Source organism: Camelus dromedarius, chromosome 9 (genome assembly GCF_036321535.1).
Source record: "Camelus dromedarius isolate mCamDro1 chromosome 9, mCamDro1.pat, whole genome shotgun sequence".
NCBI classification, from domain to species: domain Eukaryota; kingdom Metazoa; phylum Chordata; class Mammalia; order Artiodactyla; family Camelidae; genus Camelus; species Camelus dromedarius.
In genome coordinates this window covers 38575565-38602857 of record NC_087444.1, presented here as the reverse complement: position 1 = coordinate 38602857, position 27293 = coordinate 38575565, and the positions used below count along the sequence as shown (strand labels likewise).

Sequence of the window (27293 nt, the reverse complement as noted above, 5' to 3'; positions counted from 1 at the left end):
AAAACAGGTCAAAAGAATGTGGAAGATGCTTTGATGGGGGAAGTCAGAGAGCTGAGAGACACAGAGGAGACTCGCACACAAGCGGGCATGAGGCTGTGCTTGGTCAAGGAGGACTTACTTCATCAGCCAGAATTGTCTTGAACTATATGAGTGAGTCAGATGTTCGGGTGGGACCAGCAGGCACAAACATCTAAGGCATGAAATTAGATACTGTGTTCAGGTAACAACAGACGAGTGGGACTCTGAAAGCACAGGGACTGCTCGAGAAGAGGAAATGGGTGAGGCAGGAAAGGCAGGCACAAGGCAGGGCACCCACAGAAATAATAACTATAATGCTAGTAGTGTTTGGCCAGTGCAGGTGAAGGAGATGCTTGGATGCACATTTGCACCACAGCACACAAAGATGGAAGGTCTGCAGGAAGTCAGAAGACCACGCAGAAATGGCCAAATGTCCTTCAGCCATTCTCCTCCGTCAAAATAAATGGGTGTCTGCTTCAATTATTCATTTTCCATCTGGATGCAGGAAGCCCTTAGAACTTAAAAGCAGCAGAGTGCCCAACACTCAGATTTAAGATGTGGGCGTTACGGCTGTGGGGCAAAAACAAAACCAAAAAAACCAACCACCTGTATGCTACCTTCAAGGGCTGGTGGATGGGGGAGAGGACGGAGAACAAAAGGAAAGGAAAATAACATTGCATCGCATGCCTCCAATGCTAGACCTTGGGCGAGGAGCGTGGGTGACACTGACTCCTTAACGTCTTGCGAGGTAGGAATAATTATTCCTACTTGACAGATGAAACAGAGAGTCAGAGAACTTAAGTTCCCCCAAGTTTCTGACATCAGATAAAATGGCATAACCGAAATTTGACCCCAGCTGCAGGAAATAAGCTCAAATACAAGTGACAGGCGTTCTCCAAATCCCCAACAAAATCAGCTAAAGAAAAGTGGCTCATGATAGAGCAGAGGTGGTGCCTATGCAAAGAAGGAAATTAATTTCATTCTGATTTCCCCTGATCCGTACTGTATGTACCAAATCAGAGCCCTCTTTGCAAAATTAAGGGCATCAGTTATCTTCCCATTCAGTCGGAGCGGCATTACACTTGCACGCAGACATTCCCAGCTAAGCGGAGGAATATCAGGTTTTTACAAAATCACTCATCAAGAGGTGAGACCTAACCCTGATTAGCGTTTCAGTAAGAAGCCTAAGACTAAACAGAGAATGAGCGCAGGATCACAGTGGCAATTTGGCTTCTTCCAGACAGCCAAGCTTTTCCTCAGACCAGGCGAGCTGGAGCAAATGAGAATTTTTTTTCCCTCTCTCTCTCTTTCTTTTTTACCCTGCTGTGAAATGAACTGCCTTAAATAACTGATGAGGTGACAGCAAGCCTGTTAAAGAAAACGCTTGCCCATTAAGTGAGGCTTAATTAAACAGAGCACAGGCTAATCGTTCTCCCATCTAATAAGTGGTACAGACTCTGGTTAAAATCACCCTGGGCTGCAGGGCTTGGGGTCTGGGAGGCCTGTGATGACATCCCACCAGTCAGCTGAGGAAAAAATATACATACAGACTTTCGGAAATCACAGGCCACTTGGCAAAGCAATGGATGAATTGGAGATGCGCACTTGCATATAAAATTAATCAAATATTAATATGTCTCTGGTTATTCTCTCTTTGGATTGACTTGGAACGATGAAGCAACTACACTCCCTTGTCGCCTCAGATGAGCCACTTGGAACTGCTGATAAAAGGCTTAGCTGTAGGACTGTGAGGGTCTTGGTGACTGGAATTCTCAAGAGGGCATTTTCAATGCTCCATGATAAAGGGGACCAGGTGGGTTTTGTTCATCATCTTCTCTCCAGTGGGTGGCACGACACTCAGCACATGGGGAGCATTCAGTGCTTACTTACTGAAGGAGTCTGTGAGATAAAGACTTAGCGTGGACACATTCGTGCCTGCAGTGGTAAGCCTGGAAATGAGCTTGGATGGTAAGATAGTCTGAATTCTCTCTCCCCAAAAATTATTTAAGTCCCAACTCTTGGTACCTGTAAAGGTGACGTTATTTGCAAATAGTGTCTTTGCAAATGCTCAAGCTAAGATGAAGTCACCAGGGTAGACTCATATCCAATATGACTGTTGTTCTTATTAAAAGGGGACATTTGGACATGCGGGAACACCATCTATAAGCCAAGGAGTGCCTGAGGCTGCCAGAAACTAGGAGGAAGGCAGGACACAGATTCTCCCTCACAGCCCTCAAGAAGCTGCTCACTCTGCCAGAACCTGGATGTCAGACTTCTAGCCTCCAGAACTGTGAGACAATATATTTCAGCCATGCAGCTGGCAGTGCTTTGCTACTATGGCAGGACCAGGACACCGACACGGATGGGGAAGGGCAGAGTGCAGACTGAGCAAGATGAGAGAGAACACAGCCCATTGTGACATCAATTCCTCCCAGTCACCCGCCCCCAGGGCCGGGAGCCCCCTGCGAGCACGGGGTTCAAAGCTGACTTCTGCTCCTCATCACATGGCTTCACCTGAAAAATGGAACCCTACAGCATGTTTCTCCTCGGGTGGCTACGACATGCTGAATACTGTATGTAGCAATATTAAGTGCTCAATAAATACTACTTATTCTTATTACCAGCATTAAAGCCTCGGCCCCTAGAACTTAACAGTGTTGAAGTCACTCATACATTTCTCTTGATTTGTCATCGAATCAGCCGACACGTAGCTGTGTCTGGACTGTCCAAACAGGGTCGGCTGTAGCTCAGGGTCCTTGGAGTCCAGGCGGGCCCCTCACCATTGGAGGGACGTGGCCAAGAATTCAGGCTGTTCACACTGGCTTTCCTCAGTGGTCTCCCGCTCCAGGCCATGCTCCACCCTGCCGCGCATGTTCAGATTTATCAAGAGGAGACCCTGGGATGTGCAAAGGCCTGGCCATGCTGGGACTGACTTTGGAGGCCTGAAGGTCAGCAGGGCCAGCCAGGTGCTGGGCAGTGGCCTCGGTGAAGCTACTGGCAGCCCTGGTGCCAGCAAGGACCTCAACCCTACTAGCGATCGGGGGGGGGTCCACGGGTGAAAGAGGGAACAGCTGTCAATCAGGTGCACTTGGGAGGCTTCCAGGCCCTCCAGGCTCCCACGCTGGGTGATGCGCCCACAGCTTCATGATCATTATTTCACTCTTCGCAGCAGCTCAATCAGGTAAGAATGACCATCTTTGTTTTACAAACGAGGGAAGTGAGGTTCAGAGGACCTTCGGTAATTCTGGGCAAAGCCACAAAGCACATCGGGAGCTGGCCTTCAAACCCAGTGGACTCACAGGCGGTCACAGCTGACCAGCACCCGCTCTCGCCTGCGGGCATCTGTCCCTGCCTGAACGGTGCTCTCAGTGGGCAGTTACTAATATTTAAACCAGACTGAAGACTGCAGCATCACACCTGTCTGCTGATAATTTAACAGTGATGCACTTCAAAAGGCATACATGCGTTCTGAATACCAGTAGTACTCGTCCTTAATTCTCCACACTGTTTAGAAAATGCCTGAGGTAGAGCAATCACAATAATAATTCACCCTTTACAGCACCTTGTAATTTACAAAGGGCTTTCACAAACATTAGCTCATCAGCCAACAACAGTAAAGGTTATTAGTTTCCTCGTTTTCCTGATGGAGAGTGGAAGAGTAAGTCATACTCCTCAACGTACAGAGACACGAGTGAAGTTGAAGGCTGCTATCCGAGAGCAGGGCTTCAGCTGAAAATCTGGCCCCGAGAAAGGAAAAAATTTCCTTGATGGGGAACAGAGTTTCCAAAGTCTGACCCCGTTGAGCCTCCTCATCCAACAACAGCCGTGATGCGGATGGGCTCACAGTCACGGGGTGCATGTTCTACGCTGAATCCTGGGTCCTGGGTGCTTCATTTCATTCACCTGCACGCAGCCCTGTATGGTTTTACTACTGTTATCTCCACTGTATAGGTGAAAAATGGAAGCTCTGAGGGGTTAATAACTCACCCAAGGTCACACAACTAACACTACCCTTGATCTTAGAGGTTCCACTTTTAATAATGCTACTTTAAGGATTGCCCAATTAGTACAGCCTTTCTCATAGAGAAAAAAAAAAGCTCTGTAGTGTCTGTTTTCTTTTTCTCTCCATCCCCAGAGCCTCCTGACTGGCACTGCATGTTGCACCAGGTCAGAAATGTGCCACGTGCTTGATTCAAGGCTCGGCTTTGTGCTGCTTGGGATTCTAAGAGGCGCTGGGTTGGACACCAAAACTGCTCGAGTGTGGTTTGCCATTAGAGAGATTAATTTTGTGCAAACGCCTGAATCCATGCATCCAAATGTCCCAATGGAGGTAGTTTCTGAGTCACAAAAGACAGGCAGACCCACGTCATCAGGGTCACAAGTCACTGCTCACCACAACCCACATTAAGTGGCACGACCTCCTCACGTTCTGCACCCATCGTGTCTCTGGGTGACTTGGACGAGCTTCCTATACTCTCCCCAGACAGTGCTCCTGCCCCTTCCAAAACGATTTAAGACACAGATCCCCCAAAGGGCTCGAGAGAGACCATCACTGAAGATGGGGCCACAGGCAATTAGCGCCTGGCTTCCAATGGGAGGTTAACTCTGAAGGCAGGAGGAACCACTGGGATGCTGAGGTCTCTATCTGCTTGCAAATGTGTCCATCACTCGACTCTGCCTGAAACAGCTCAGAAAAGAGATCTGAGACGGGGAGACAGATGGCTGACCGAAGACAACAGGGCAGATGGAGTTTTTTTTGCCAGAACTTTGGGTAAAAGAGAAAATGATGAAATAACACCATGGCCTTGCCGTTCTGTCCATTAGGGAGGGAGAGTGGAGACATGCAGGGGGCTGACCAAGTCGCTTCCCAGGCGCCTGCGACGAGCATCAGAGAAAGCTAGTCCCCCAGGCTGAGGCAGGGCCCCTCTAGAGCTATGAAGCTCCGTTTTGGATTTGAGCTATTAATTCAGTTTCCTTCTTCTCCAGTCATTTACCAGCTGTGAAGCATCAGGCAAATTAGTCAATTTTTTCTCAGGCTCTGTTTTCTTATCTGAAAAATGGAGATAAAATGCTCCCTGGCCATGGGGTGGGCATGAAATGACAGGGAAACAGCATCCCACACGCCTCTGACACATAGTAGGCTTCTTCCTCTTTCTACTTTTCTTCTCTTTAATCCTGGACCCATGAATGATGTATCTTCTAAATAGAAGAATCCTGCCCCCACCTTAAGCTTAGATGCCTCAGCTCAGATCCTCACTTGCCTGGGGACCTACTTGTTACAGACAGTGCCCAGTGCCAGCTTCCCATCTATACATCATATGGTCCAGCCTGAGCCGGAAGCACCCACAGTCAGGAACCCTCACGAAGGCTTGCAGACAGCAGGAGAAGGTGATAGTTGTTTTCCATCGTTGTTTTGCAATGGGCCATTTTCTCTGAGAAGCCAAGAAACAAACCTTAACACCAAGTTGCACTTTTTTTTTTTGGTTCCCCTATGATGGTTTCTTATAGTTCATGATTTTCAACAGAGGAACCACTGAACCCAGAGCCCCAGGGTCAAGCCCCTCCCCCTGAGCTCAGTTTACAAATAAGAAAGCAGAAGCTTACCAAAGAGGCCGGACTTCACCAAACCAACACTGCTGGAGGGAGCGTTATTCACACAAAACTATTCCTGCAGGCTGGCTTCCCTCCAGGGCCACTGTTCCTGCCAGAGAGCAGAGCCGGGCATTCCACTGTGGCAATGCCCAGCTCTCCCCTGCAGGTATGCAAGCAAATGTCATGATCGGTGATTCTAAGGGGGAGATAAACATTTACTGAGTTACTACTATGTGCTGGGAACTAGGCATTTCACACACATTATCTCATTTGATGCCTTGCAACAGTCCTGCAAGTACAGACAATTCCCCAGCACCAAGAGGTCCACATACTCATTCCCAGAATTTATGAGTGAATAAACTGTAAGGCAAAGAGGACTTTGCAGACGTGGTTAAATTAGGGATCTTAAAACGGGCAGATTATCCTGGATTATTCAGGTGAACTCAAGGTAACCACGAGGGTCTTGATAAAAGGGGGCCATGAGGGACAGAGACAGAGAGAGAAGACAGGATGAGAGATGCAGAGGACGGCTGATGAGCTCTGAAGGCAGAGGAAGAGGCCATGAGCCGAGAACGCAGGAGACCCCTAGAATGTGGACAAGAAATACTGTTCTTCCCCAGGACCTCCAGAAGGAACATGGCCCTCTTGACAACTTGATTTTAGCCCCAAGGGCTCATTTTGCCCTGCTGATCTCCAAAACTGTAAGGTAAGAGTTGTGTTGTTTTAAGCCACAAGGTTTGTGGTATTTTGTTACAGCAGCCTAGCAAACTAATACACCCACTTAACAGATGAGGAAGCTGAAGCTTTGGGGGGCTAAAGCACTGGTGGTGGGGTCACAAGGAAGCTGACAGGATGCACACAGGGCTGGGGGTGGGGTGCAGGGCACAGCCCATGCTCCTCTGAGTGACGCCACATCGCGCTGGGGGAGAAGGAGGAGAGTGCAATTTCACAATTTAAAAAATGCAAGTCCCTCTTCAACCCTGGGAGACACTAAAGACAGTCACTGTTTCCTGCTCCATTCAAAACAAAAACAAGCAAAACACCAAAACAAAAACAGAAGCATGGTGTTCAGTGTTCTGTTCAAAGGCACAGTTAGAGGAAGAACCGAAATTCCAGTCCAGATCAGCTGACCCTCTCCCTGACACCATCCTACCCCACGCATAGTGTTGCTTCTGTAGTCCGTGGGGCATTCTCATCGGCACTACCTTTCTGCAGAGGAGCACCCTGTCCAGGGATACCAGCGTGTGAGACCAGCAGAGCTCGGGGGAGGCGTGCCTGCTGCCACCTTCACAGGCTAGTACTCACACTAGCTCGAGAGGACGCGCCCCCCCCCCCCAACCCAGGGTAAGCTTGGTGCACGTGCTGTACAAACCTGGATGCCGTGACCTGGATAGAGTCCGGCAGTCACTGTGAACTTCTGTCTACAAGGCCCTGAATTTGGAACATTGGATATTTGGAATTATTCAGACAGATGCACTGCTGTCACCACCACCCTGAGTCCTGCTCAGGAAGCCCTGTCTACGTGATGGGTGTTGTTTTTAGTGCATTAGAGGTAATACCTCCTTCAGTTGTCACAAAATCCCTATAGGGCAGACGCTGATCATGGGGCGATGTTCCAGTCATCACCCACTGCTGACCACAGATGACAAATAAGCAAGGAGGAGCACAGAGCAGTTCCTTTCCAGCAAGAAATAAGATTAGAACCCGGGCATTCCCACCCCTGACAGGCCACCAGGCCAGTCCTTTCAATGAGCGGGGAAAAGCAAACACTCTGAAATAGGTAGGGATCTACTTCAGGAAGTATTAATCTTTTGTTATTAGTATTTTATCCTTTTAACTTCTTGAAAAGCTAACAAAACTGTAATGAAATTGGGAAAAGGGTGGGGGGTACAGCTCATTGGTAGAGTGTGTGCTTATTAGCACGCACGAGGTCCTGGGTCCTATCCCCAGTACCTCCGTTAAAAATACATATATAAGTAAATCTAATTACTACCCCCCCCCAAAAAAAAACAAACAAAAAAAAAAAAAAAAAAAAGAAATTGGGAAAGAGGATGTCTGCTGCTTGAGAAAGATTTCCATTTCCTAAATCTCAGCTGCTTTTTACCCTGCGAAGATCTCATTTTATTCATGCTTCCTGAACGCAGCCCAGCAGCGCGGACTGCTGGGATTTGTGCTCTGGCGGGAGATTGCAAACAGAACTTTTGTTTTGATCTCACCGCTTAGGTTAATGCATCATGATTCCTCCACAGGCTGTCTCCCAGGATGCTGTTACTCCACCGTCTGCTGGGGAAGAAGACGTCCCCATGAAAACAATTGAGATGCGGCAGTATTTACAAATCCTGAGTCAGATTTCCATCCTGTCCAACAGGATGAGAATTGGACCCATTATTTACACTAGTAAGCTGAGAATGACATCAAAAGCTCTCTTATGAACTGCAGGGGAGATAATGATTTAAGCGACTTTAATCTAGACACACGCTTTACAATGGAAATGTGCATCTGCTCCTTCTACAGAGCAGAAAAGAAACAGCACTGACTCTTACATTTAATGGACAGGATGCCTAACTCCAAGCCTTGTTTCTAAATATCCGAGGATCCCACATCGCTGTGGTTTCACTTAGAAATTCTGCCTGCACTGAACAAAGAAGATGCATATGAAAGTCCAGGGAGAGACAGAGCCCTGGGAAGTGGAAACACCCTGAAGGCCTGGAGTGGGAATGCAGCTTTCTTCACGCAGCCTGGAAAACAGATATGGTCTCCCTGCTCCTGGTCCTCCTTTTCTCCTAAGACACACCCGACCTTCTCGGAGGTCGACACACCCATACTGATCATTCTCACAGGAGCAGATGAGAGAAAAAGAGGCGAGGCTGCTCTGCAAAGGGAAGTCACTGTTACTGTTGACTGTCCTTGCCATGTCCCAGCATCTGGGGTTTTCCCAGCACGAGCGACGTGGTGTGGGAAGCATCTGAGCACTGGAACCAGAAAGGCAAGCAGTTAAGTCCTAGCCCCACTCTTCACTGTGGCTCCCCAGGCAAAGCAGGGGCTGAGCTGACTCTTCATTCTCTCATCTGTAAAATGGGTACACACTTCCTTCCTATCAATGTTAGTCTGCCCCACACCCTTTCTTCTATCTGAACAAAGCCCAATTCTCTGAACATACAAAATTTCCTTTAATTTAGCACTTTAAAAAATAATGGCTTTCTTGAGATATAATTCACCTCAAGTCCACCCTTTTAAAGTGCACACTCCAATGCTTTTCATAAATCTGCAAAGTTGTGCATCTATCCCTTGCTATCTAATTCTAGAACATTTTCATCACCCTCCCCTCCAATAGCAAACTCATAGCCATTAGCAGCTACTATATTTAGAAAACTTTTTCCCCATCAACATCCTGCTCTTCTTCACGATCTAAGAAATCTTCTCCCAAGACCACACCGAATTACTCCTGAACTTACAGTCAGCACCAAAGTGTCAGGCATTTGATGTACACCCCTCTGGGGCTTCCGGATTGACAGCTGAAATCTCCCCAGCCTTCCCAAATAGATGGAATGGCCGTGGAGAAAAAAGGCTGTGTTGCCCGCATTTTCCTTCCCCCGCCCCGGCCCTCAGCTCAGGCTCAACACACAAGTAGGCACCGGGTAGATGCCTGGCTTGTGACCGACTGGCCAATCACTGCTTCTTCCAGCACGGTTGTCATCTGCCTGCCTCTCTGAATGCCAGTGCCTCCACAAGCTGTCATGTTCCATGATTATTCTCCCCAAAGCATGTGCTGTTAATTTTTCATCTTAATGAACTGTCCAGTTGAGTTTAGCAACAGGAATAGTGATAGAAACACAATAAAAATGGCTTATGTCTTGCTATTGTCAGAAACCTCCCCACAACACCGGCACATAATTGAAATAAAATATCTCAGTGGCTACAAACATCGTTCATCAAGAATAAAGTGGGGTAAGTGCTATTTCAAAAATTCATACTAAAGGCCTTTATAAACAGGGATTATTGGAACGTTCCTCCAATTGGTATCTACTCAAGCATTTAAGTGCATGGCTATTATGCTCTGTGTTTGCTTGAGTGAAACCACTTTGGGTACCAAGCTACATGTCAGCCCCAATTTTCCAGAGTATTACAGATGCACATTCTTTCCTGGAGGGAGATGGGTCGGGCAAGCCAGAGCAGGCCCAAAAGGCCGTGTTAATGCACAGACGCACACGCAGGAGAGCCATTATGCAGCTGCCGGCATCCCCTGAGTGGAGTGCTCTGGGAACCCATGCCACTCAGATCTGAATGATGGCCCGGGAGGAGCTCAGAGTGAGCGAGGAGAGAGAAAATGAGGAACAGAGAGCAAGAGAGAGATCTGAAGAGTCTGAGAGACCCAGCAGCAGGGAGAAGCCGCGCTCCAGCCCTCTGTCCACACAATCTTCTAAGGCAGGCGACCAACCACTGTCCTCCTGTGGACCCGTGGGACGGACATTTGAGACTTAGGTATTGGCTTCGGTGTTCATTCAAGAAACAACTATTGAGCTACTCCCAGTGTGGACCACAGTGCTCCTGACGTGGCGGCCACAGGGGTGAGCGAGTCAGACCACGTCTCTGGACCTTGGGAAGGCTTAAACATCTCCTGGGAGAAACAAACAATTGAAAAACGTAAGCCATGAAAGGAAACAGACATGATGATGACTCCATGAAGGATAAGACAGAATAATGAAATAGCAAATAACAGAGCAGCAGGTGGGGCTTTACAGGTTGTGACGTCAGGAAAGACCTCTGAGGGGGGACATTTAAGTGAGCCCTAAATGATGAGAAGGAGCTGGGCATGTGAGGGGATGGAGACCGAGGGAACAGAAAGCGCCAAGCCCCCAAGGGTGGAAGGAGCTGGGCGTGCTCAGGGGACAGGAGTGTCCCATGTGGCTGAGTGGACTGGATGGGGACAGAGAAGCAGGGAGTGACCAGGTCACGGAGGGCACTGGCAGCATCGTAAACGTCTGGGTTTTATTCTGATTAAGACGGGATGTCATTCAATAGTTTTGAGTAAGAATTATGGGCAACTGCAGGGAAGCCTTCATCTTACTCCACCTGCAGCAACTTACATCTAGACCTTCCTCCCTTCCATCTTTTTCCTTTCAACTCGACTTCTGACGCTGACCTTGCTTCCCACTGGCCTCCTCATCTGCAACCCCACCCTCCTCCTTAATTCTCGCTCTGGGCAGCCGTCCCAGCTCTACCTCCTGTCCAGCCCAAGCCCCTAGCCTCAACTTCTTTCTGGGTCTTCTGATAGCACCGGGAGAAGGGAACGGAGGAGTCCCATGATGGAAGAGGAGAAGGCCTCCTAGACACTCCTGGAAGCAGCATTCATCCTACAAAGCAATCAGCTGGGCTCCGTGGGAGACTTCACCTAAGGGGCAGCCAGCACACTCTGGGAGAGCACCGTTTGAGCGCAGAAACAGGATTAAAGTCTATCTTCTGAGTAGAAGTAACTTAAGTTCTGTGTGTCTACAGGTCCTTTTCTGTCCTGTTCCCCAAAGCATCTTGGTATTCAGCACAGCACTAAAGAGCCAATAAAGACACATTCAGTGTAAACAACGATGGAACAGATGACTCTGGTGTATTCATGCACAGACACGAGAAGGCAGAGATGCCCAGGGCCCATCAAGACATACAGAGATCCCCCAAGGAACCAAGGCACCAAGGGGTAAAGAACCCCAGCTGGAAGAGAGGATCCTTCTCAGCATCCTCAGATAAATGGAGACAGAGAAGGAAAACTGATGCAAGATGGAGTGTTAAGCATCGTGATGTGTTCAGGGATGCCTGGCAATCCGGTATCGATGGAGAGTTAACCAGGAAGATGGAATGGGGCTTCAGGAGATGAAGGGACTGGGGACTGGATCCTGTCAGTCTTAGGAGCCAGGCATAAGACCCTGCAATTTATCCTGCAAAGGACCACAAGCTTCTGAAGAGCATCAGATGGGGTGTTAGACCGAAGAAACCTGATACAATTTGGACTTAAGGAAAATCCTGTGCAGCTCAGTGGAGGAGGACTGGGGAAGAGATCCTGGAGCCAGACGTGCTCCCATGACCTTGGTCACCAGCCCCCAGGCCCTTCCCATGTGAGCATGGGCTGCTCCTGGGCACCAGGGGGTCCAGCTCAAACTTACAACAAGAGTGAAACTACGCCAGTGACAAAGGCTTCTTTTTTTTCTTTGCCCAAAGCAAGATGCAAATGGTTTAGGGGCTTTAACAGCTCTCATGGGTCCATTTTGAAGACGAAATTCTGAAGAGAGATTGGGAGTGTCGAGAGGCCCAAAACAGTATCTGTTATGAATGGACATGTGATACTTCAGGAAACTCGCTCGACATGTATCCCTTGCCCTTGGGAGTGTGTGGCCAAACTTTTGAACATTCTTTTTCATTAAAAAAAAAAAGTTTAAGAACTGTTGCTACAGCAACCTAGCATCATTTCAAATGGTGCTTCGATTCTAAAATTCAGAGCCTCTTGAAAGGATGAACTCACTGGCCCCTGCACAATTTCCCTAAAGCTTCCACATGGAAGAGTCTGCCAGGTGTCTGGCTGTAGCCTTCCAGATCTTCAACAGACACAATTAATTGGCGGTGGATTTTAGCATGTCTTGTTACCTTTCCTTGTCTGAGCTCTCAAACTGCCTCGAGCTCGGAGTCCCGTACAGGGCACAGGGTAATTTGGGTTAGTAGCCTCCGGAGGAAATGGTGATTCTCTGGCTTAGGAATCACACGGGGCTGTTGGGGCTGATGGGCAATGGCCTGATTTTGTCCTGAAACATCCCCCTGGGAGCTGCTGAACCTTCCTGATGCACCCAACCTAAGGAGACAGGCAGACTTCGAAGGGGGTCAGGGGACCCTACCTCAATGGCATGTGAGTTCCACAAGGACAGGAAATGCAGTGGTCTTGGTCACAGGTGCAAGAGTGGACTCAGCGGCGTACGCAGCTGATAAACGTGTCTGATGTATGAGAATTACTGAGGGGCTGGGAAGTCATTCCCTAGAGATTCCAGCCCACCGCTCTCAGGTTCACCCACTTGCCCCAGCAGAGATACACCTATCACCCCACGGATACTGAGTACCCAGACTGCAAAGAGCATGCACATGTCTTGATACAAAGCATGAAAGAATGTCCCAGGGTCTTTCATCAATTATTTGGTGAGTGAATGAATGAATGAATACCTGAAAACGATCCTACTGGGCCAGAGCACCTGACTGCAAACCCGTATCACATTGTCCTCTTGGGTTACTTCCTGCCTGTCACAGTATTCAAAGTCCCCTTCCTATTGAGTACAAACTGCTCCCAGCGACGTAATGCACGGAGGAAATGCACAGGTAACTTAGCAGAGCTCAGCACTTTGATCTTTAAAAGGAGGGAATCCTACACCAGCCTTTGAGATGCTGTGTTGACTCGGACAAGCAGAACAGAAAAGTCACACTGTCTAAATGGCTGGTTGTCGGAAATGAAGTGATTGGATTTCAATGGGACTGTCCGTTCCCAGCCTGGACCACTGGGCCCAGGAGGCAAGTGTGCAGAGGGCAAGTTCACCTGCCTGAGACTCCTGTACGAGATGAGACAGGGAAAGATCGTTTCTCACAGACGAGCATCAGATGGGGATCAAGTGGCCCAAAGAGGGGGCCCTCCCTTCCGCCGTCTCCATCCTGGGGGTGGGAGTTTGCTGCTTCTGGCATCTCAGGGAAGCGGACACAGAGAGGAACGTGTTTTCGGTTTCAGCTACATCTTGGTTATCTTACTAAGTAAGTGCGGGGGAGAAAGAGGAAGCTCACCGAGGGGTCTGGGTACCTGACGTCCAAACTGTACCTTGATTAGGCATTAAATTGGTACAACTGTTGCAAAATGGTTTAATACAATCAGTGCCTCTAGATGAAGGGTTTATAAGAAATAACTACTATTTTTGCAGCTTTTCTGTAGGTATAAAATGTTTTAAATTTTAAAGAAAGTTTAAAATCAGAGAACAAGCAGCAGAAACAAGGGGAAAAACTAGTTTTCTTTTTTAGAGTCAAGGTTTAGAACAGTGTGTATGCAAGTGTTTACAGTTGGATACCATCTACGTTTGCAAATGTGGAGGAAGCGACTGCATGGAAGCCTGTGGTTGTGGCATCATAACTGCCTAGAAACTCTCCAGATGGTCACACAGAAACTGAAAACAGAAGTTGCCTCTAGGGAAGGAAATGGGGGGACTAGAAGATACGGACTGAAGGATACTTAATTCTCTGAAGCCCTTGTAAATGTCTTCTCTATTTAAAGATAAATGTATATATTACACGTTTATCTTTAAATAGAGAAAACAGTTGCATATTATGTGTATACACACATAAACAAAAACAAATCACCTAGTCAAAAATTTTGGCTCTAGAACCTCTGTACTGTTCCCATTGCTTGAAAACTCCTTCCTGATTGTCTCCTGGTAAATTCTGACTCATGCTTCATATCTAAACCCAAAGGTCACCTCCTCACTGAAGACGTCCCTGATTTCCTCTGTCAGAGTCAGTGCCTCTGCGTTCCCACAAACCCCTGGCGTTGCCTCCAAGAAACTCCATGCTGTGGTTATTGTCCGCTGGCCTGGCTCCATCACAAGAAGGGGTGCTCTCGGAAGACACGACTTTGATGTAACTGCTGTATTGACTGATGCATGTGCATTTGGCTCACTGTTGTATCGGCACCTAGTCCAAGGCCTGAAACGGGAACGGTGAACACATCCAGGATTCTCTTTTCCTCTCCCCATGGGATAGCTCTCGGTGTACACACCCAGCTGCTGTATTAGCCAGAAGCAGCGAGGTTTGTCTCCTTCAGAACCCACATGGGGATTGAGGACGTGGCCATACCAAAAGAACTATAATATAACTGCCCTCCAACGTGGTTCACACTGGAAGGCAAGACACAGAAGAACTGGAAGAGACATACTGGAGGCACCACGGCACTGCACGGGAGTAGAGGCCCTGGCTCCACACATCGTTCATCCCCCTGTCTGAACCGCACTGTCCTCCTTATAAAAGAATCAGGACAACACACCGCAGTGCTGCTGGCGTCAGACAAGACAACAAACACAAAGCCCTAGGATGGTGTCTGCAGGCGGGCAGCTCACTGGGCGTCAGCTGTCATGGTTCTGATCAGGAGCAGTCTCTGCACCTCGTTCTCCATTTGCTGAACAAAGCAAGATCAGAGAAGTACAACCTCAGCTGAAGTTTTTGCTTTCATACCAATTCTGGCAAAGGCAAGACATTTACGCTGCCTGGCATGGGAGAGATTCCTGTAACCCTTTGTGGATTGCATCAGCGACAGTCCCACTGTACACGGTGAAGACCTGCAAAGTAGTCAGCAAGTGAACTGAATGTCTGTTTATGATTCTCAAGGCACCAGCTACAGACAGACAGTCGGCCTCTTTCTCCACAGTGGCCTACATCCCAAAATAGGAAATGTGCATTCACAGACAGACCCAGCAGGCAGGGGAGTGAGGAGGCAGGCTGCCAGCATTTCAGACTGTCAGGGACAAGGCAGAGCCTGGTGGAAGCTCCAGCACAGGTGAGGACCCCCCAACCCAGCGGCTTTCTGGGATTGAGTTTATGCAAATGAAAGATAATTGGGTGACCTGTGATGAGCAGCCCTGCTGAAGATCAGTCAGGAGGGTCTCAACGGGTGTACACATTTCATGAGTCTAAGAGCAAATACTTTCCACTTCAAGACATTTGCATCTGTGCCCCAGTGCCCTACTAAAAGCTCAGTGAGGTAGCAGGGCCAAGAAGCTCTGTCCCGTAGCTACTCAGGTCACCTCCCCGCCACTGCTCTGAGGAGGTGTCTATGTAAGACAGATGTACCAGGAATGGAAGTTCAAGTGGATTTCTCTAGAAGTCAGCCGGACAGCCGATCCTGAAAGCCCAAACCACTTGGCCGTTATTTGTTAAAAGTCTTTCAATCTCCCGAACCCCCTCTTCTTCCCTCCCATTTGGATTCTGAGTGCTTTATACAGGGCTCTTTGACTGTGAGCTCCCTGAAGAACGAGAAAGTGCCTTTCACCCTTGCCTCTACCCCGGCATGTCACAGGCACCTGTTCAAGAAACGCTGGCCCTGTGATCAGACTAGGGAGCGAGAATCTGAGTTTCAAGCTGAAGTTGTCGGTTAGTTTCATTTTGTTCTTCCAAAGCCTTACAGGATGATCATGAGCAAGTCCTTTCCTCCCTCTAGGCAAAAAAAGAAAAAAAAAATTTCTCTGTCTAAAACAGGAAGATTATCCTGAAAGATCAAAGGACTGCTCCATCTGTATCATTCTGTGTGCGTGTGTGTGTGTGTGTGTGTGAGTGAAGGGTGCTACAAGCATTAGGATAGTTTAACTTCCTCTCCTTGGAATAAAAGCTACGTAGAACTCTTCAAAATAGGCCATCCTTAATTGCTAACTGGGAAAAAAAGAATCGAACCGTTTCCCTAGAAGAGAAATTAAATTGAAGTACTTTCTATTTAACTTCTGACTCTGCTTCATTGATACCTCACTCTAATTGTCCCTATTATCTAGAAAAAATGGAAATGTCAGCCACACATCCTGTTAAAGAATTCAAAGGGCCAATGAAATGGAGAGACCCATTTGGCTTCGCAGAAATGAGGTGATCATCATTCACCGGCATTTCCACTGGAGCGATGTGTTTCCTCTGCTGAGCCAGGCTTCAGAGCAAATGAGTGCAAAATATGTTAATGTGAGAGACGCCGGTCACACAGTTTCCAGATCGTGTCGGCACGGCTCTGCTTCCACTAAGAGTGCTGGCGTTCATTGGTTTATTCCCTTGACAAACACTGACCAGAACACGGGAGAAAGAGTTGGGGGGGGCTCCCCAAATTTAAATTGTGCCCCAAGGCAGACCCACATTAAAATATGAGTATAAGACCCCTGGAAAATCGCCAAAGATGTACAAGTCCCAGTCACAGGGGCTGACCTTCCAAGTAACGAGGGCTCGTACGGGCTGCGGGAACAGTCTCCAGTCCCACCCGGAGGAAATGTGTTTTTTTTGTTCATAATGAGCCAGATTCTTTCATGGGGAAGACAAAAGAGAGGAGTGGTTAAAGAGAAAAGCTCTAGCTGAAGTCAGACTTAAAAGGATAAAAACGTCCAAGGATACAAGGCTGGCAATATGGCCACAGGCAAGTTACTCATCTTTTCTAAAACTCGGTTTTCTCATTTACAAAATCTTCGGTATTGCCAGCACCTATCACGTGAGGTTTTTGCAAAAATTAAGGGAGGTGATACCTCTAAAGACCTTGTGTGCCCGACATATCGCAAGCACTCAACACCTCTTAGCTGCCAGTGTTGGGACCCTTCTCTCAGGGGAAACAGTAGGCCCCCTTCCTCATCATCTATTCAAACTACGCTTAAAGTCTGGATTATATGTTTAATAAATATTAGTTGAGAATCTACTCTGGGCCAGATACAGTGCTTGCAACCAGGAGCCTGGTGGTCCCCAAGTAAGGCAACAATCAAGAACTTCCAGGTCTAGTTAGGAAGACAGGCAACTAAACAGACAATGACAAGCCAGTGAGGGGATCACAGTCAATGGTGTAACCTCGTTGTCTAGGAGATACCCAGTCTTCAAGGATCAGAAAGAACTCCTCAGAGATAGTGAGGTCCAAGCTAAAGGTATAAAATGAGGAAGAGTTAGCTTGTGAGAAGAAGGAGATTACAGGGCTTTGAGGAAACAAAGGTTGTGCTTTATGGTAGATCGAAGAGTGGATGTGTTTAGTGAGGGCTGGGTGGGCAGACAGAGCGGCTGAGAGTGAGTCTGGACAGCAGAAGGGTGGCTCCATCAGTGCAGGGTCCTGGGAGCTTGTTAAGGAGTGCAGGTCTCCAACGCTGAAAGGGGTTAAGTAGCAAAGTAAGACAACATCTGGACTTAGGGGCACTGTTCAGGATGTGTATGGAAGATGGATCACCCTGGAGCTGACCGGGGTGGGCAGAGGGAGGCGGAGAAGTAACCCTGGAGGCAAAAGCAGCAAAATCTTGGAGAAAGAGGCAAGATCTGGCTCGCTTCTGGATGGTGGCAGTGGAGATAGAGAAATACAGATATCTCAGAGAGAACCAGAGAGTAAATCAACAGGAATCAACAGGAACCACCTGCTGTTGGAGGTAAGGGATTGGGAGGCATGTGGGATTCCTGCCACGTTTCTGATCTGAGTGAGTATCGATGTAATTGCTGAAACGTGGCACACAGAAGAGACAAAGTCAGGACTTATATTTGGCCTCTGCATTTAAGGCACCTGGTAGACATTCACCTGTAGATGAGCCACCACCACATGGAAGCTCCTCAGGTGTGGAAAGTCATGCTGGTAGAATTTATTCTTGAAATTTCTATCCGAATATTTGGATGTCCTATACAAATAGCTCGTTACCACTGAGTAGATAAAAGCGGTAAATGAATTCATAGAATCCTAAAACTTAAGAACTATTAACGACTGTGAGTCCAACCACCCTGGTGGCCCGGAAAGGAGCTCCCTCACCTAAGGGCACACAGGCAATCAGCACCAGAGCCGGGTCGTGGAGATGGAACCCTCCCCCTAGCTTATAGTCTAGTGCTCTGTCTTTTGAGATCTAAAAGGTCAGCCTCCTAGCGATCTCCTTTCCTTGTGGGATGTAAGCCAGCTTGTACATATTTAGAGAATTCTTTTCAAAAGAAAAGGGGAAAAAAAACCAACATGGCAGTTGTCTTAGTTGGTTGGTCTTTTCAGCCAAGTTCTCACTAAGGAATTATAAGTCCCTTTAGTCCCTTCTTTCTCCCAGGAACTTTCTATAGCTGACAAAAACAAAAACCCAAATAACCCCCAAAACTATCATCATCCTTGTACGGGCACATAATAGGTATTCCATAAAAAGACCCCAATAACAACAGTGAGTCATCACATTCCTCAAAGCCCAGGAAAGTCGGCCTACTTCCCTCTCAAATTCTCCTCTGGATTTAGTGAAGATTCAGACCAAGGCAGGTTTGTGCAACAGACCTGGAAGCCATCATTCCCATCTCCACAAATACACTAACGTTTCAAACACTCAGTAATGTTGGTCCATCTTACCTTCTTCACCCATTGGATACTTGCTGCCAATTTCTATAACACAAAACTCCACCCATCTGATTGGTCATTCAACAAATCGCAACAGGAATGATCGTCACGGGGCTGCTGAGCCGAATATGCAGTGATTTCTGCAAAAAGTAAAAGGATCATTAGTAAGGTGGAGGTGACACGAATCAATACAGTGATACACTACTAGACCCTGGGGGTACACAGCTGCAGACAGATTTTTCTCTTACAAGATGATGGTCCAGGTGTAAAGGGAGAGATGTAAACAAATTATCCCAACTGTGTGCAAAGCAGGAAGAACTTGTCATGGATTTAGAGGCACCAGAGGATAGTCCAATTAACCATCTGTGCATCTGGTACTTCGATAACAAAGATAAAAGCCGCCATACATCCCACTTCTCACAAAGCTCTACGTACTTCACAGGCATGGGCTCCAGCACTAACAACGGACCTGTCGGGGAGACGTGATGTCTTAGAGCCAGTTGCTGATAGAACCCACATTTTATCGGCGCCCAAAGAAAATTCCTTCCCTCCTGAAGGGAGAAGCACTGAGCTGGAGCTGTCAAATCCTGGTGGAATGACAGGCTCAAGGGCAAAGAATGACAGCGGCGGCAGCAGTGATAGGAGATGTCATCCCCACACTGGCAGAGCAGAGCACTGGGCTGACAGAGTGGCAATTCTTTATCAAGACTACATTCCTCTCCGCCCCCTCTGGAGACACCACGCTCCGGAGTTTCTGTGTGGGGGCTGTGTTCTGCCTGGATTCTGGTCTGATTCATCTTCCTATCTCCCCAAGTGTCTAACACTTTTCCTAGCCCAGAGCAGCTGCTCAATGTATATTTGCTGAATGAAAGAAGAGGAGATTATGGAGTGTCTGAACAGCTGTCGTCTTTAAAAACTGAGGCACCGAACCAAGGAAGGTGCCGCTGGCGTCGCTTCCCTGACACAACAGCACGAAGGAGTTCTTGAATGTCCTTCCTCTAGAGCTTCCACCTTCGAGGATCAGCTCAGGCTGCATAAAGAGCTTAAGCATCTTCTTACTCTGACTTCACTTACTAGCCTTCATTTCCCCTGGCAAAATCCACTTTTCCTTGCCTCATCTTGGTTCCACCTGACAGCTTCTCACTGACAATGCCTTTTCCAAAAAGATGACCCCAACAGCAACAAATGAAAAACTGGTCTGGAGAAGGGCTGAAGATGAACTTCAAATATACAGAAGTTGGTTCACAGCACCTTGATTTGGTGACTGTAGCAAGAGCAATAAAACTTTCCCACTGAGTGCTAGTTCCAGGATGTCAAGGACAGAGTAGCGTTGGGGTTATTCCCAGATGCACAGAGAGTCATGGGGAAAAAAAAGCCACAGGGGACAGTTCACGCAGCACATAAGTGACGAAGAAGGACCCATCTTTGCAACCACATCACATGTCGCAGCCAGTCTCCAAAAGCCTTCCCCCAGGGAATCACATGCCCAGATGTTCATGCCCTTGTGGGGTCTCCTTCCACATGAATCTGAGATGTCCCTGGTAACCAACAAAACATAGCAGAAGTGACACCACATGGTTTCAGGAGCTGAGTCATGAAGACCTCTAGCCTGTCTTGTGTTCTTGGGAGGTTTGCTCTGGGGACAGTCAGCTGCCACATCTGAAGTCTAAAAGCTCTGGATCTACATGCTGCTAGGAAGTTCCAGCTGGCCGTGTCGAGAAGCTGCACAGACAGCGAGGGACATGCCCAGCCATCTCTAGCTGACCCAGGCATCCAAGCTGAGGAGCCAGACGGTGAAGGAAGATGCCATTTCGGACATCAACCCACTCAAACCTTCATGTGGCTCCAGCCACCTGGCTACACAGCACGAGAGACCCCATGTAACAACCACTCAGATGAGTTCACTCAACCCAACTGTACGAGGTAATGTTAAATAGTTGTTATAAAAGCCACTAAATTTGGGGGTGGTATGTTACCCAGAAATGGATAACCCCAACACCAAAAACAGGGATGGAGCAGATATCTGTTGCAGTCCTCACCAATGTATTCTCTTTAAATGCATATAACCCCTCTGGGTATCTCGATCCCATCTGGGTATCTCGCTCCACCACTGAAAACTGTCAGACTCTCGGGCCAGGGTGCACAGCCCACTGTGCCTATGGTGGGACCCAAATCCAGCAGGGCAACTTCATGGCCTTGCTTCTCCTGTTTTTCTTGTCTAGTCTCCAATCAAATGTAGCCGTGGCCAGTATGTTTCTAAAAGTTTACTTCTCAAATCTATAAAATAGAACTGAACTCTCCCTTTGTCTTGCATTCTTTACCTCCCTGCAAAATGTCTCCTATAAAACTCCTTTCACCAAAAGCCTGAGCTGACAATTAAACGTTGTGGAAGGAAAGCAAAAATAAACGGGTGAATCGTCTATGAATTCTGATCACTGCAAACATTTGAGAAAGAGAGACTGCGGGTTCTGTGGAAAACGCTGGTGTACCATTACACACATTTCTTAGGAAAAAAGTGAACAGAAGAAATCTAAGTTGTTTTTGTGCTTTTAACAGAGTTGATGGGAAAAGAGAGGGTTCCTTGGGTCTAAGAGGGCCGGGTGGGTGTTCTGCAAATGTCCTCTTTCTGCACTAGTGTTCGGGGTTGGAATGTTCATTTTCCCTCTTCTCCCCCACATCTCATGACTCCCTGAGACCTGGAATTGTGTCTCCCCTTTTGAGACAGGCAAGTACAGCCCAGCACTGCTGTACCCACTCCTACCTCCTCTCAGGGCAGGTCCCTTTCATTTTCCGAGGGCTGTGTGCCTACATGGACCCTCTGCAAGTCCCGGCCCACTGCCCTCTCCCACCCCTGCCATCGCTGTGCTGGGCCACCCACAATACAGAGCCTCATACAGCACAGACACTCCAGGCCATATGCTAGCTCAGAGAGATTAAGAAGTCAGGCTGAAATGTGGGATGGAGAAAATAGTGGGTGGGCACATGAGTTTCAAGGATAAAACGTAGGGAAGGATGGGGATGCGAATGTGGCAGACTTCTTTTTGCTGAGCTCAGATTGGATGGAAGGCTTGGTACATGCAGGTCCATACCCTTCCCTCTGACCCACGAGCCATGCTACCGTCCCTCTCTCAGGACCTCTGCTCCAAATCAAAGATATGGAGTCCGTGCGTGGGTCCTCTTCCAGAACGTGGAAGGCCAGGCACGTGCCAGGATCGTGGTCAACGGCACAGCGACAACAAAAAACCCAACACAGAGTGCTGTGGGGGAGGGGGAGGGCTGAAAGTACCTGTGACTTAGATTAAAACAGCCCCCACCCCATTTACTCCACCAGTGCACGCTTCAGGACCCTCAGGCCACTTACTGTGTGTACAGGTATGACACTGGGGTGATGGGTCAAAAAAGAAAGAATTGTTACTGAGTGGAGGAGGGCTGCCCAAGGAGAGAGCGACAGCTCCACGTTACAGATGAAGAAACAGGCTAAGTGGCCCAAATGCACAGAGCAAGGGAGCAGCATGCTGAATCCCTGAAAAACCCACTCCTTTCCAGCCAGCTTTTAAGAACCCACAACGAAACCCACTTCCCAGGGTAAATCATGCCTATTCCTCCGGGATGTACTCAGAGATAATTTTTGGTAAAACAACCCAATAGAGAATTCGAGATATTTTGGTATGGAGCTGACTGATACAAACTCAGATTAAATATATTACTGTTCAATAAACAAATGAAATAGCAGGTTTCAGAAACTTTAATTGGGCAAAGAAGCCAAGCAAAGGCCACGTACTTGTCTGTTGGTCTAGAAATACCGGGTTGTTTCGCTGGTGCTGCCGTGTTTTTCTGCTCTGCAGGCAGGAGGAGGGGCAGCACCCAGGCAGTAGCACCTGGGTGCCCTGCAGACGGGGCTTCTTCCTTCTATGGGTGTCACATGTTCCTGACATTGTTGAAGAGATGAGTAAACCCTATTAATACTCACCACTGGGTGTTCTTCTTCCCTGTTATCACCAAAGTTCCAAAACCATGTGGTGAAGCATATTTTGTAAGTTAGGTCTGTAGATTATGATTTAAGAAAAAAAAAATAAAGGAAGCAGTAAGCTACTAAACATGAGGGAACAGGACTTAAAATCTAGGCTTTGCCTCTTCTGAGCTAGTTTGACTTTGGCAAGAACTCTCTAAGCCTCAGTTTCCTCACTATAAAATGGGGACAGTAATAACCCTTTTGTGGGGTTGCTGTGAGAAATAAATGCAATGATAATAAATGTAACACCTCACTTCGAGTAGGCACTCAATCAGAATTAGCAGCTGTGATTATGAAAAGTTATAGACAGTGCTTCTTCAACTGTGCATGATTAAAAAAATTGGCTTTCCCTTTCATTGTATATTTACTACTATCCACAAAGCCACAAAGTAGATGGATAAGAATTTACATATTGATGAACATCCATATATTTGTATATATCAACACACACTCATGGAATATATAATTAATATTAATCCATAAGCATTTTCCACATCATTCTTCTTCAGGTGAGGAAACTGAGTCTTCGAGAAGTTCAGGGATTTCCCTCAAAGTTCAACAGCTCAGCACAGATCTCTGTTCCCAGAAGACGTCCGGGCTGCCAGCTGCTCACAGCTCACAGTGCCCTGCAAAATCTCCAGGGCTGGCTGCTCACGGCCCATGCAGGGACAACGCCCAAAGTCTGGCTGTAATTACAAGAAAACATCCATAAAGAGCTCCTGGGCTCCAAGTGGATTTGACACAGTGGCCCTTTAAATCAAACTCTTCACACGATTATCTTTATTTCTCTTTAGTAGTTTTTCTAAGTAAGCCATGCCTTTAGAGCCACCTAATACAAAGTGACAACCTTCACCGTCTTCCAAAGCGCCGACAGACCAGCGTAGAGAGGGTCCATTGTCACCATGGTAATTACGGCACAATACCTGATGGCCAATGGACAGTCAGGAGGCGCAGGCAGCAGCTGAATCCGGCATTGTCCAGGCCCCATAAAAAGATTAGAAGCCCTGAAAAGCCGGGGAGCGGGATCTCACAGCTCTTTCGCTGGGCCCTGAAAGGCCCATTGTGCTGTCACCATAAATTCTGGGTTCCCCGGGCACTTGACAACTGAAGCCGGGGACAATAGAATTCTTGTGTCCAACAAAACACTCCTTGTCCAGTGTCAGTCTTATCAGCCGCATTTACAAATGTCTTTCGTTGTACCCAAATAATTCCCTATTAGAAGGGCTATTGGGAGCAGAACTAAATAAATATTCACAGCCTTTGTAATATCTTTGGGAAATGAATAAACAAACAGTCATCTAGCATATGAGCAAGCCTCCTGCTACTCTACATTTTACCCCTCTTTCTCGCCCAAATGACAGTTTCACTTTCTCCCCTTTAACGCATTAGCAACTGCAATGCTGGGGCTCCGGTTTCGTCTGCCACCCACCACACACCCCCAAAATGTATAGACCTGGTGCCTTTACATTCCCTGTTCTTTTAATTAATCTTCCCAACAGTGCTGGGCGGGGCTGGTTTTACTCTGTTCCTACCTCCTAAAAGTGAAGGGAATTAGACCTCGGAGAAGTTAACTAACTTGCCCAAGATAACAAAGCTCAGCAGCAGCAGAGTGGGAATTCAGATCTAGATTCCCCTTGCTCCTGAGCATCTGCCTCCCCACTTTGCCGCGATTTCTCTACTGAATAAAAAGGGAATACGACGTCAGACAAAGGGGGGGCACGCTAAACACACCCGCTATCAAGGTCACACGTCTACACGAGTCTGCTTATACTGTTACACAACCCAGGGACACTTAGAAGAGAAGGAAAACGAAAAGCCTTTCTCCAAGAGAGTGTATTTTATTTTTGCCCTAAAATATCAGCAATTTTACTTTTTAAGTTTCTTGGGGGTAGTGAGGAGGTGACAGACAAACAAACATAAATACAACCCAGCTTCAGGAGAGTTTGGGGGAGTCCACTGGGTCAGCTGGTAAAGTTTTAGGAAGAACTGCTGGGGCTTGGCCTGTTGGAGAAACGGGTAAATGTAAAACAGAGAACTACCATAAAACTGTATCTTTAAAATGTTAAAACAGTGAAAAATCTACTGCCTTTTTATCTACCTGATATCAAATGACAGGTCAAATCTGTAATTTTTCTAAGGACTCTCATAATGCTCTCACTTGGCTCAAATTACTCAGCCTTGATAAAAGCAATGTGGAGCTGTTCCATGTGTTTTCTAAAATAGTTAAGGTCAGGAAAATAGACTTACCGTTTTGTAAACCATTGGCTATTAACAAGACTGGGTAACCAACAGGTACTTCCTGAGTGACTGACAGTAAATCCATGTGTTTGTACAAGTACCGAGTTTGAAGGAGTATGACTGGTATTTCTCAAATACTTCCAGTGTCAGGTGAAGCCTTTCACCATCTTTGAGGATTTAGGGGCCTGAGTATTGTCCCGTTCACATGATGCTCACACTTTCAGGAGCTGGGTGTTACACAGCTTCATCCAAACAGGCTAAGACGACTCCTAACACTGACTGAGAGTCTGTACTGTGCCAGGTTAAGTACTTTCCTACAACACATAATTTAATTCTGTAACAATCCTAAACATGAAGTCTTATCATTTTATTTCATAACTAGGAAACTGAGGCACAGAAAGTTTGACTGAAGTTCCCTTATTTACGAAGCCACTAAACAATGAAGCCAGGGTTTGGACACAAGCAGTTTGAATCTGCAGCAGTTCACACAGCAGCTGTGCTTAACTGCGTTCTCCAGACATAAATCAGGCCACTGACGCAGGGAAGTAGCCCAATGATCTAAAAAGTGATTAAGGACCGCGTTGCTTATCCAGGCTACTGAACTATCCAGAGAGACAGAGCGAGGGCAGACACTGATGAAGCACCACCCCTACACAAAATGATGGACGGAAAAGACACTGACCACGACCCAAGGCCCGAGGCAGTATCTCTAACAGTGTTTCACGTCTGAGGAACTTCCATACAACCAGGAAAGCCACTTGTTTGTGAACCTCCATATTCACAACGTCAGAAGTACTGACACACACACTGCTGAGTTTCTCCTTTGTGCTAGAAATAGTCACAGCCTCCTACTACCTTCTCATGGTAACCAGAGTAAACTGCGCTGTCCGTAGTAATGGGACTGATCTATGACATAATAGGAGAGGGTTCTTCTCTGAGGCCACTAGGCTCAGAAAGAAACAAAATGAGGCTTCTCAAAATTAAGAGGGACGGTCCTCTGGTAGTGTAAAATTAAGAACAAGAAAATGCCCTTTTGTTATTTACCTCTTCTTGGACATCCACTCTGAAGACACAAGCTGTGCAAAGTCTACCTGCCTGCACGCTCCGCAAGGGCGAGGGGCACGAGGGTCTTCCTGCCTCCTGCACGTCGGGCGGGCAGAGGCACACGCTGGTGCTCCCGGAGAACTTCGGAGCAAATGACCAGCCAAGAAACAAGTGAGCGCCTAACACCCGCGTCCCACCTGTGGACAGGCGCCGCTGAAGGCCCACTGTGGGCGGTGACTTGTAATTTTCTTCAGGCACAACCATGAATTTGGCCACAGAGAGGCTGGTGTGAGCCGGCAGGCGAGTTCAGCGGGAACCCTACCTCCTCACCGCACCTCACTAACTACACAGGGTCCACGCAGGGTCAGGAGGGGACGCGGGCCATGGAAACGGCTCAGCTACACTTCGCTGCACTTTATTGGTGGAATAACAGCCTTCACTTGTGTGCACCGATTTTGACATTCTTGAAGATCTTGGGAAAAATCACGTGCCAATATCAAGAATCTAATATTCTCGTGGGAAGCTTTATCCCCCAGGACTCCCCTGCTCAGGCACACACACACCATCAAAAGCCCATTTCTTTCTTTTCGTCTTTTAAAAAATTCTTCAGATGGTTCCAAGTGAAGCCCACTTGTAATAATTTCATAGATAAGAACTGAAAATTAAGAGAAGAATGGCACTGCCAGCAGTTTTGTAGAGTTGGGTCATCTTACTAAATGCACCTGATCATTTGTGTGGAAGTGACAGGCAAATGGTCCTATTTGCACTTAAATCAGAGGCTCCATAAGGTCTTCCACTTATTAAGTCTCTCTCTTACAGCTTCAGCCCAGAAAACCAGGCTGCATTTTGAAGCAGGTTTTCTTTATGCCTTCTGGGCTTTGATATCTGCAGCCATCCCATAGTGTAATTGTGTTAAGTTACACACACACACGTACTATTCACGTGTTGATTGCTTATTGCTTAAAATATTTAAACCATATTCCTTATCCAGCAACTTATAAAATGACTTTTGACACTGGGGACTATGGTGGATTTGATGATCAATAAGTTTTTTTTTTTCCTGTTCTGAGTCTACAAAACCTGTAACCAGAATAATCCGTTCTCTGGCTAAAAGCAGTCCAACCCCCTCCAGCAGAGCTCTGAGCACCCTTGGGAAACTACTGCGCGAGAAGACCTCTAGGCTCCTTCCCCTCTCTGAAAGTCAACGTGAGTCTGGAGGGGAGACCTGGTACCAGGATGAAGCCATTTATAAGAGGACACTGCATGTGCAGTGAAGACCGTGAGGGCAAGGGAGGTCTCCCTTTAGCTCCTGGGGTGACGTGT

The 27293-nt window shown here is 47.4% G+C and overlaps 1 protein-coding gene across 4 annotated transcripts in view; it reads right to left on the bottom strand.

Moving 5' to 3' along the window:
- CDH11 (cadherin 11) overlaps window positions 1-27293 on the bottom strand; it is a 141018-nt gene that overhangs the window by 64095 nt on the left and 49630 nt on the right. For 2 of the 4 annotated variants that reach the window (XM_031458330.2, XM_064489104.1), the window contains exon 2: window positions 18689-18816. The gene's annotated coding sequence lies outside the window, so the exon portion shown is untranslated. Of the gene's footprint in view, window positions 1-18688; window positions 18817-19111; window positions 19394-27293 lie in introns of those variants that run through there. The other 2 variants (XM_010985693.3, XM_010985692.3) reach the window with 2 other exon arrangements.